Here is a 12,895-nt window from a genome sequence, read left to right as displayed (position 1 = left end):
TTCGACACCAAGCGTAAGTTCTATTGTGATCATCACGAACTGATTGACCGTTTTGCGAATTGATAATCAACTGTATACAGCTGCTGCATTTTGTTAGAGATGGTCGATATATTTCCAATAAGGAAATAAAACATGAAAAATCTAAATCGCCATCCTTCTAAAACCTGGAATCAACCATAAGCTTGAAAATTTGAAGCGTGTTATGTACTTGTATTGTTTTGTTAAGTATGGAAATAAGTTAAAGAACAATTTAATGGATTAAAAAAAACTATCCGGTAATCATTACATTATTGAGGCATCCAAGGCAAACATTAACGGGCAATTTTCAAACCTTGTTAATTGTTAATATTAACTTCTAACATACAGTTTTTTTTTTATTAAATTTTAGCTAGAATTTCATTGTCTAAAAAAATGATATAAAATGTTGAAGACATTCGTATTTTGTATACTAAATAACTAAAGAACAATTAAATGCATTACAGCAAACCCGAAAACGATTAAAGTATAACAAACATTTTGTATACATTGTAACTTGGATGGAGAACTGTGTCATTGGCACTCATACCACATCTTCTTATTGATTTACACGGAAACATTTATTCAAGACGGTAAACTACTTGTAATATTCATATAAACTCAGAACTAAAGGTTTTTTTGAGACGACCCCTTGCATCTTACCTGTTGTTATCAACTATACGTGAAGACAGTTATTGAAAATGGTTCTTCAGATTTGATATCAGTAGGGTAATTCTTATGAGTTAGCTATTAGTAACTATGTACATTCGTTGATGTAGTAATGCACCTGATAATTTAGGTATGTTTTTGTCTCTTATACCGATATAAAATATGTACAGTTATATTTTTTAACCTTACTCATTTTCAATTTCCAATTGGAACACTTTTAAGGAGTTATGAATTAACTTTCCTTCGTACCGAACATTTATAGATTTTTCCACATAAAATTGAGCAGTGTTGTCGACCAATCAAACAATGTTTTGTACTACTAGTATTTATCAGTCGTTTATTTGTTACTTCAAAGACTTTGGTCGGGTTGATGTCTCTTTGACACATTCCCCATTTGTTCTCAATTTTACTTATCACAAATAATATTGACATATTTAAAAATGTCCTTAAAATTTACACTTAAATCATGGACTGATATGTGACTAGTGCAAAGTAAGAAGGTGTCACGGTCTATGGACATTACGAACTTTAGAAACAACACTTTAAGGGGTCCGGTAGTGGTATGTCGTGAGGATAACATGTGTATAAATCATTTCGTGTCTTACTGCAATCAAATAGTACATGAACAGTACTGAATTTACCGAATTGGATACAAATAAATCTAAAAGACTTAATATGACTTATAATTTATTGATCAGTCTTTTAAGAGCTGTTTTAGATCAAAAATGGTTTATTATTGTAAAATTCTGTCCTTATTCAATGTAACCTCATTTTCAAGTGGCAGTCCAAATATTTGACAATTCATTCCGGTCGACTTGTATTACTGGACCTACAGTCCTTGGATGGTGTAATCTTCCCACTAACACCATACACCATTACACCATTCACCATACACCAATACACCATACACCCTGTGCCATTACACCATACACGTTACACCTGTGTACCAGCTGTAATTGTTGTTAGTTGGTTCTCAGCATTAACATACCTGCAATATTATTTATGGAACGCAAAGCAAATAACAATCAAACATATCAAAGAGAAAGTTTGTCACTAGAGCGTTTGGTTAAACATTGAAAGTGTGTTCTTTGTAATTCACAATTGAAAACTTCAAAAACGTGCAAGATGAAGATCAGCTTAACAAGTGCAAACTCATTTTTTTTATATTTATATATGTCTTTGTACTTTGATGTTGACTTTTAAATATTTACAACGTATCCGTTCTTTTTCAATGAAATTATGTTATTTTTGCCATAATACTACACACATCAAGAAAACATCCATTAACGTGTAGACACTTCGTTATACGTTACCTAGTAACAACAACCGGTAAGTAGACAAACTAAATTAGTTCATGGGTTTTAGAAATTATTTTCTTATAAATGTTGCAAACACTGCAAATTTATCAAATTTTATTATTTAGGCAAGCAACTCATATAATTTTGCGTACGATTGCAACCACAAAATTCGTAACAAGAAACGTTTAGTCTAAATTATCCAGAATACAATACAATCAAACTACATTGAAAAGATTTACTGAAATAAATATTCAAAGAATAGTGCAAAAAACTATGATCCAAGAAGCTATAAGGGATGCGCCATAACGACAATGCACCACTATTTGGTCGATACCTCTTGGTTTACCAGAAATGGTACTGGCATGAACATATGGATATTATTTGAAAAAAAATTGATGTTATAAAATTTTGAATATCATTTTAAGTTAAGAAATATATCTCCCGCATGCAAAGCTCTGATTCCATGTCCGAACTTGGAGTCGCTACTTTGAAAATAAAATGACATTCATCTTCGCAAATTTATTCGTTCACATTCGTCATTGTATTGATGAAAGTCAAACAGTAAATTTGAAGATGATGCAAATGTTATTAAAGCAATCTGTGTTTTCGTCGGACCGAGTTGTATTCTTGGATTGGTCAATATTTTATTTATTATTGAAGGCACTTGTATGGTCAGGTCTGAGTGTTTCCATCCATTTGAAGTATCCACAGCAAAAAAAAAAACCATCTGCTTCCTCAGACTTTTTACTCACTACAAAAGTTTAACATAATATCGAATTAGAACCATAACACACATTATTCAATAATAAATGTTTTGATTGATTTAAATATAATTTTTAATTACGTTGTTTTTTTTTTCTTTCAATATGTCTGCTGGTTATCAAAGGAAATTAAGTAATGAGTGTGTGTCTGTGCTTAATCTTTCCATGTTTTAGGCCAGAGACCAAATCAAAAACACCTAAAATGGACAAATAAAGTCTTCTATACGAAGCATAAACTATGAGTAGACAGCTTTCCAAATTGTCAAACACTTACGATAATTAAAGGTTTTACATAAATTTTGAAAAAAAACAAACAAAAAAACAAACTTAGCGTTGTTAGCATGGATGTTTTGAACAAATTCAGATTTCAGTGGTATTCTAATCGTTTTCAAATATAGATATTGTTTTACCGGATAAACACATACATTATTAACATCAATGGTAACAATTGTATTGCATCGGATGCGAATCCCTACAATGAATGTCTCTTCAGTGAAGCTTGAGGCAAAAATGTTCAAAAATCCAAAACATTTCCAAAAGTGAAGAGCTGATAACCCAAAGAGGTAAAAAAGTATAGCCCAAAAGAGTATTACAAAAATACCAAACTCTAAGGTAAACTCAAATAGGGTTATTTGTGGAGATATATTCCATTCTTTGCAATGAATCGTAGCATTGGTTGATTTAGTTGAACGTATGATTTTTTGAGGGTTTCGTTGACTTCAACCGTTTTGAATAAACCTTGGATTTTGGTATTTTTGTAAATAAATTTTTCCATCATTCCAGTACCGAAGTTGGTATATTGATTACTAGTATCCATTATGAAACGACCACAGACAACTTCATATCATTTATACCGTATTTAGCCTGACAAAGAACTCTTCGTAATGAATAGATCCGAATAGACATCAGTTTGTGTCTCTCTTTGACACATACCCAATTTCCATTCTCAATTTTATCTGTCTTATAATATTGAAGACAAATACTGACTATGGTGTTCGCTATAGAAATTTTTCTATTGTTAGGTTTCTGTTTTGGTACCGTTATTTCTAAATATTTTAAATTCGTAAAAGTATGAAGTATTGAACTTTGTCGTTGCTTGCGTTTTGTGTTCTTGTTACAAAATTGGCAGTTGACTCACAAGATTTCCCCCTAAATATCTGATTTTTTTCTCCAATTTTCAGCAACTGAATATCAATTTGACATTTTTGAAAATAAGCCCTTTTGATTTGATTCTCCCAAATGTTTGGTTTTGAAAACGTTCATTTTTTTTTATAAAGATACGTATTAAGTAATTGCTTTGCACATATGAACCATTCATTTATGACCTTTGTTACACTCGCTGTTTCAAAAATGTTATATGATGTTTTTTCTTGTTGTCTTTTATACCGAATTTGCTAAACTAAAAGTGATATTAACTCACTGTTACAACTCTTGTTAATTAGGACATCCATCATATAGTTCCACAGAGGTCGTTACTGTACGAGAATACTTATTCACTCCCACCAACAATAACAGACAGAAAATGATGCGACACATCATCACCAACAGCTACTGTTTTTATTCCAACATCACTCAAAATCAAGTTTGATGAAGATGGGAGCCCGTCAGATAAAAGAATGATATATTTGCTCGCTGGAATGTTTGATACAATACAGTTTCTGTTAGACAAATGACTAACAGTGAGGTGAAGACCTTTGTGTATTTCCGATATTCCACCTCTGACTTTCATCTGCGACACATCATCATCCAGTTTTGTTGTATTTATTTTTTTGTCGAATTAAACGCAACGTAGGATCCATATGCATACGAGACAATGGCTACTTGAAAATTGTTTTGATTTATCTCCCATGTTTTAATGATTGATTGGATAAATTCTTAGTGATATTGAATTTCTTCTGGGAAAAACTGCTGCAGTTGTCTACGACAAATACTACATCCACTGGATTAGGCTTGCATAAATCTTAAAAATAAAATCATGGTTAAAGAAAGGTAATTAAGAAAAAAACATAAAATACAATTAGTCCAATTTGCAAAAAATCAAAGCAAAAACATTGTTTCATCATCAGTACGAGACATTTTGTACGTTCTTATTGGATTTAATGGACATTTGGAAGGAATGGGTCTCTGTTTTCGAGTCAGTTTAGTAGTTCAAATTATGTATCAGTAACAAAAGCCTGTCAACACTGAGCTCTCTGCGTAATTTTAAAATGGATTTAAGTAATTAAATGCATTTAGATACGGTCTATTCATTTTTCGATCCGTTTTCTTTTTGAGTGATTAATTGTTTCACGTAAAAAGTAAATACTATATATATATAATTTTTCGATTGATTAGATGCAGTCTTAATATTGATGGAAGAGGGTGGTGTCTAAATTAAAATCCATAGATTTTTTTAATAATTTGTCAAAATGTAGTTTATATTATGCTTTTTTTTTTAAATATTATAAAAGGTATAGGTCACAGGTCTTTTTTTCACGCTACGGGTTGTGCAAAATTGTCAGATTTTGTATGGATTATACATGGAAAACCCACGTATTAGAAGAGTTTATTTAAAATCAAACACAGCTTCATGAAAATCCAAAACATTGTATCATTATACAATGCATCGCCTTAACGTTTTTTGTTATCTAATTAATTAGAAATATTGATATAGAAAGCGTATATTAGGACGATTACGACTTGATGAGACAATTTTGATTTAATTTTGTGTTGTTAAATTTCTCAAATTGTAAAAGTATGTAGAGTCTAAAATAATCTTTTCAACTCATTATGACAAATGACTCACTGTATATCTTTTTAACAAAGATTTAAGACAAAACAGGAGATTTATTGATTGCTGCTTGCTTAACGTTCGCTGACAATTATGTCATGCATCATAATATACAAAAGGAGACAAACAAAAAGGATGAACTTCACTACATTTTATTGTCCGGTGTTTTTCCAATTTCTGGTAGTACAAAGAGTGTTGTAGTCGTAATTGTTGTATTAAGTATTATCTACATATATTTTTATTTTGATTTAATGCATACCTGTTTAACAAAGGTTTCCTGCAAAAAGTTCTGAACATTTACATGTAAAGTTTGTCAAACGGTCGATGCATGTTCCTCCGTTGTAACAAACGATCCTATTACAAGCACCTACTTCTAAAAGAAAACAATCTATATTATCTGCTTCCTATCCAGCATTAAAAACATCAGAAATTTGGTCATCCATTGGTCTTTCTCAGAAAGGCAGTATACCCTTGCCAAAGAAGGCCCACACCCTCCCTTAACAACTGTTGCAACGAATCTTTCTAGGTCCATTTTACATTTCCCGCTTTTTATTTTAGTCGATCCTACATAATTTTATAAAATTTTACCAAGATTGTGTAAATTAGTTTTTCGTTGTGTTTAGATTTGTTACTGGCTCACAGTAACGTTAGTGTTGCTAAATCTATAATAATTGAATCACGTGACCCGACAAATCATTCACGAACAAATCTTCACAACAAAATACGAATGAAGAAAATGTTATGACTTCACATAAACTTATGAATTAAGTCGCCAGATGTGTTATATTGTTTCATAGACACCTGTGAATGTACAATTATTTTGTGTGTATGACTAAATAAAATGAAAAACAAACCTGTTTGACAGTTATGATCTGTGTAGCCGTTTTGACACAGACACGTGTACGTAGAGCCACCGTTCCAAACACATGTGCCTTGATTTTGACATGGCTGCGGATTTCGTTCACATGGATTAGACAAGACTTCTGAAATGTTCTACTTAAGAATTATTTATTATAAAAACACAAGCAATCTATGAATTTCCTATCTTAGATTTAAGCATATCCAATCAAATATTCGATAGAAACAGTGTTTAAACTAGGTAAAATTAATTTATAGAAGTTACGTATTACCATATTCCATTCACTTCTAACAGTATCATAACCGCGTTCAGTGTAGTATCATCACATAACGATTTATATAATTACAATGCATCAAGAAATGCCTGAACCAAGTCAGGAATATGATAGTTGTTATCCATTCGTTTGATGTGTTTGAATTTTTGATGTTCCATTTGATTAGGAACTTTCCGTTCTAAATTTTCCTATTTTCCTGGTCGGTATTTTTGATATTTTACTTTCTGTTACTATCAAGTAATTATTTATGCCAGATTACATAATTTGTCATACACAAAAAGTTTAGCTTGAATTTTGTATTTGATTCTATTCATTTTAGATACTTACCACTACAAGTTTTAGATTTTATGTCACTTGACCAACCAAGTCAGCATAGCTGGACACCATAAATACGTAGCTCTAATTTGTTGCTATTTTATTGAGCTGGTTCCTATCAACATTACTTCCTACGCCCACTGCGTACACAATTACTCCAAGCTGATGAAGTAAACTTCCGCCGTCTTGCAGACTATTAGATCGACCGTCAGTAAAAAACATCAAAAGTTTAACTGAGAAGACACGGGCTCCATTTACGGTTTGAAATGTACCATGTCTAGCGAAAGCAAAAGCCATTTCAAAATCTTGCCCGTAAATATAGCCATATGAGTCGTTGTATGCACTGTTTCTTTGAGAAAAAAAAAAACATTTGGTCACATACATGAGCACGACTTCAAAACCTAATCCTTCCTTATTAAAGATTTGCAACGCTGTTTTTCAAAAGAAAACAAATATACAATAATTGCTGATTTTCTTGTCTTTAAACACCCTGTTTATGTCAATAGTGTCAAATCAAAAACATTCCGTAAGTACTATTATTGCTACGTTTTTAGTTTACCTTTCTAAGCATCCATGGCATGAACAGAAAGGGAAATATACGAAATGCATATGACATGAAAAAGAATCTACTATCAACTACAAAAAAAAAATGTGTTGGCGTCTTTGGTAGATTAATTTGTAACTTTCTTTGAATGTTTATATAGTCAGCAGTGTTGTACATCTTTGATATATATTTATACAATATTAACTACTCGATCCCAATAAGTATTACATAAACCTGTTATGTGTGTTTGGATTACTCATCAAATTCGGTCAAAAATCGGAACGATAAAACAAATGTAAAACAACTGGTGAACAAGTGAGAGGTTCAGCCAGAAAACCATGTTTTAACCACACATTGTCTTCGGGAAATGCCTGTACCATGTCAGGAGTATAACAGTTATTTCCATTCGTTCCGTTGGTTAATAAATTTTAACGTTTATTTTTGTCATTTGTTTTTGACATCACAATTTTTTTATATAACCTTGGAGTTCAGTATTTTTGTTATACTTCCACGAGGGTCTAGATGGGTTTATAGAATAAAGAATAATGGATAAAATGTGCAGAATAAGTGGCTAAAAATATTAAGAAAACTGAAAATTAGGCCTAGAAATCAAGAAAGGAGAATACTTGGGTGCTGATATATACAGAATAGAGAATAATGGGATAGTGATATATAAAGAACATATACAAACCTTAGGCTGTTCTAGCTTCTGATAGAAGTAACGGTAGAACAAACATTAATATCATTTTTTAACTGTCCTATAAAAAATATAACATTGCAATGAAATATAATAAATAAAAATAACACACAATAAAACATTTTATTAAACATGTTAAAATTCTTATAAAATAAAGTTCAGTACGGTTGGTCTTACATTTCGTCAATACTTCTAAACTAAGAGTAAATGTATACAAACTTGTTATACATTTACTGGGGATATTAAAAATAAAAGAAGTTTTGGTGTGATTGCCAATGAGACAACTCTCCACAAGAACCCAAATGACATAGAAATTAACAACTATATGTCACCGTACGGCCTTCAATAATGAGCAATAAGCTTGTTCAGAAGTTTTCCATTTCTGATACTCTATCTACGTATCGGATTTATCAAACATACTTGTAAAGATTTGTAACAAACTCCATTTATTTATTTATATATATCTATTTCACTTAGGACTATATTTTATGTTAGGGCTTATTTTCGTTAACACCGGACTATATAGTCAGGCAGACCTTTCATGTGTATCACGTGATTAGGCACCTATTGAAATTTCACAGGTGAGTTTGAAATCAGTCGCCACATGGCCATTGAATAAAGCACACGCTTGTGCGGAGTCTAGGGTTGGTAAAAGTAGCAGTTGGGTATTATAATTGTCAGTTTAGGACATGGATATCCCAAGGCTTATTATTACAACACTCAGGTAAGACATTTTTACTTATTTATATCGCTCATTGAGGTCTATTTTGCCGTCGAGATGATATTTCTTACTCGCGGTCCAGAATGTCGGAATAATTGCTGTATCATGCAAATGTATAGATAAAGTAAGTAATTTTTGGGTTCAATATTTATTTTGCAGGGGTTTTTAGGCCCGGTTTTGGTGTGCGTACAGCACGTAGTAAATACCGTCGACTGGTCGGTGATATATGGTGTCGGAGATACAAAGGGTGTTACTAGTAATATGGTTACAACTCGATGTTTGCTGATATCAATTACAACGCCTGGAGTCGGTGAAAATATCCGTTATAAATATACAAAGAAGTCCGTTTAAATATATGTTAAACGAATCGAGCAGTCCGTGCAGTATTATGCAGTTTCAAGTCGTCATTGCTCATTGAAGTTATCATTGCAGTAAAAGTATAAAATCTAGTGTTCTTTTCATCAATTGAATCAACCAAAAATGTGTGAAAATAGTTATTTTCTGTCCGTTTTATATTAAAAGAAATTCAAGGGGAACAACCCAAAGTTATTCTACAGTACGTGCAACGTTCAACCTTTACCGGGAAGTGTGCAGAGTGGATGGAGGTGTGCGGACTGTAATTGTTGAATTCCATTTTGTTTATTTCATAACATTATATTTAGTTCTGTTTTGTGTGTGTTTATTTAGTTACATTTGCATGTATTCATTTAATTATTTCATTTATGTTGAATTTACTTTACTTTTGTTTTGTTTATTAAATTTATATTTAAATTGTGTTTTGTATAACATTGGCCACTTGACAATCCAAAAAACTTAATTCTTTACAATGGTGGCAGCGGTGGGATTGTCACTGTGCCAATTGTTATATTAGGAACATTGTCAAACATACAAGAGGGAACATTTTTGTTGAACATTTTATTTGAATTTTGTGATTATTATTTTTGTTATCATTTACATTTATTTTGATTTATTATTATTTGTATTGTGCAGCATGACAAGTGGATTACCCGCTTGGGTTGCAGATTTACTAGAGAAGGGAGAGAAGGTGGAGACATGTTTGGAACTGTTAAGAAACATGCAGGCTACAGGGAGGGAAGAGCGAGCGGCAGAGAGAGAGATGAGAAAGGTAGAGATGGAAAGAGAGGTACGATTAATAGAGTTAGAGCTTAGGGACAAAGAGCTGACACAGGGGGTAGTGCAACCCCAGGGCAAGTCAAATTTGAAGTCAAAACTTCCCAAGTTTAAGGAAGGTGACGACCCGGATGTTTTTTTAAGGTCATTTGAGAAGTTAGTGGGTTTGCATAAAATACCCAAGCCAGAGTGGGCCCTCAGAGTAGTCCCTTTACTTTGTGGGAAAGCTTTAGAGGCATTTTCTAGATTGTCAGAAGAGGACAGTAGAGATTATGATAAAATTAAAACTGCTATCTTATCTAGATATGAGCTTACTGCCGAGGCATACAGAGAAAAGTTCAGAAGTGCTGGTCAATTTTCTGATGAGTCATTTAAGGAATTTGCAGTAAGATTGGTAGGGTTTCTTAGGCATTGGATAGAGCGTGAAGCGATAGGCACTGATTTTGATAAATTTGTTGATTTAGTTACTAGAGAACAGTTGATGGTAAGTTGTAGTAAAGAGCTGAAACTTTGGATCAAGGAACAAAAACCAAAAACGGTCGACGAATTGGTAGATAAAGCAGAGGCGTTTCAACAAGCTCACAAGAGTGAACAGGTAAGTTCCAAACAACATTCAGATTATACAGAGCAGTCTAAACATCAAGGTAAGAATTCCCAAAAGAAACCAAACACAGAGACTAGGACTTGTTTTATTTGTAAAAACATAGGCCATATAGCAACAAATTGTCCTGCAAGGACAAACCGATCAACAGGGGAAACGTTTAAGACAGGTAAGTTTGGTTTGTGCATACGGGCTCAGCAGAACCATACAGTGGATGATTATATTAGTGGCGTGACTGTTAAATTGCCTGGAGTTTCATGCAATGGCAACAAGGTACAGGTACATGGACTTGATATAGTTGAAGGTGAGATTAACAGCGACAAAGTCTCTGTTTTGAGAGACACAGGTTGTTCTACTGTGTTTGTTCATAGCAGGTTTACTAATGCAGATTTCTTAACAGGTCAGACTAGAGATATTTGCTTAGCAGACGGTACGGTGAAGCAGTGTCAAGAGGTGTACATTAATGTTTCTACTCCTTATATTTCAGGGGATATTATTGCATTGATTTTAGATACACCGTTCGCAGATCTTATAGTTGGAAACTATGTGAACACATCAGTACCACATAGTATGGATGAAGTACATGTGACACGAGGTGAAGATATTTTTGTTTCAGATGATGCTGTCCCTTGTCATTCAATTGACACTAGATCTCAAAGGAAGAAGCAAGATGTAGAAGATAGGATGATAGACAGGACAGCAGTTCAGCGTAGTTGCGATATACCTATATCTCATTCTATAGATTTTTCAGAGATTACTAGTGAATTTAAGATTTGTGACAGGAAGCAGCTTATAGAGTTACAGAAGACAGATGAGGCCTTGTATAAGGTACGATCATATGTAGGTGAAGACCATCAAAATCATGAATCGTATTTTATGTATTATTCAGATTTACTTTATAGAGTGTATACGAAGCCAAGCGGAGAAGTTATCCATCAGATTTTATTACCACGACAGCTGAGAGAGACTGTTCTTTCATTGGGACACGACATACCATTAGCAGGTCATCTGGGAAACAAGAAGACAAGAGACAGAATCATGCAACACTTTTTCTGGCCAGGTATTCTTAATGATATTGCAGAGTACTGCAGGTCTTGTCCTGATTGTCAGATAGGTACATCTAAAGGTAGAGTACCAAGAGCTCCATTGATAAGCATACCACCTATTGATGAGCCATTCCAGCGCATTGCTCTTGATTTTATTGGCCCTTTACCTATGACTGATAGCAAGAACCGTTATGCTTTAGTTTGCGTTGATTACGACACTAAATATCCAGAGGGGATTCCTTTGAAAGACCAGGAAGCTGGTACAGTTGCAAATGCTCTTATAAGTTTATTTTCTAGGGTTGGCATACCAAAGGAGCTGTTAACAGACCAAGGCAGTAACTTTATGTCAGAACTGATGGTTGAGGTATGTAGACTATTACAAATAAGTAAGTTACGTACTAGTCCTTATCATGCAATGTGTAATGGACTTTGTGAAAAGTTCAATGGCGTTTTGAAGAAAATGCTGAAAGCATATGCACGATTAAAGCCACAAACATGGGATGAATATATCCCCTACTTATTATTTGCATACAGAGAGGTGCCAAATGAGAGCACTGGTTTTTCACCATTTGAATTGTTACACGGCCGACACATAAGAGGTCCTCTTGCAGTACTTAAAGAGGAATGGGAAGAGCCAAGTACATGTCAAAACTCTGTATTGAGTTATTTGTTAGAAACAAGAGAAAAGATGAGAACAATGGCTGAGTATGCAAATGAAAATGAAAAGAAAGCAAAACAGAGACAAAAATTGTACTATGACCGAAAATCTAGAGACAGAAAGTTAGAAGTTGGCCAGAAGGTGCTAATATTACTACCTACACATACATCAAAACTGATAGCAAGTTGGAAAGGACCGTTTGTAGTAACTGACAAAGTTAGTCCTGTTGACTATAAAATTAGGATCAGAGGAAAGGACAAAGTATTTCATGTGAATATGTTGAAGTTATGGCATGAAAGGGTAGATAATAATATTGATAATAGTGTTCCAACAAATATTGCTGCGTGCTTAAATTTAATTTCAGGTCTTAGCACAGATGACAGTACAGATGATAATGAGATGTCTACAGCTATGACTCCTGTGTTGAAAAGAAAAGAAAGTGCAGATGACGTCAAAATATCACCAGAGTTAACAGACGAAGAAAACCAACAGTTAAAAGAACTACTGAATGAATACGATGACATCTTTAGTGACGT

Source organism: Mytilus californianus, unplaced genomic scaffold, assembly GCF_021869535.1.
Source record: "Mytilus californianus isolate M0D057914Y unplaced genomic scaffold, xbMytCali1.0.p SCAF_12, whole genome shotgun sequence".
Lineage (NCBI taxonomy): Eukaryota > Metazoa > Mollusca > Bivalvia > Mytilida > Mytilidae > Mytilus > Mytilus californianus.
This window is presented reverse-complemented; position numbering follows the sequence as displayed.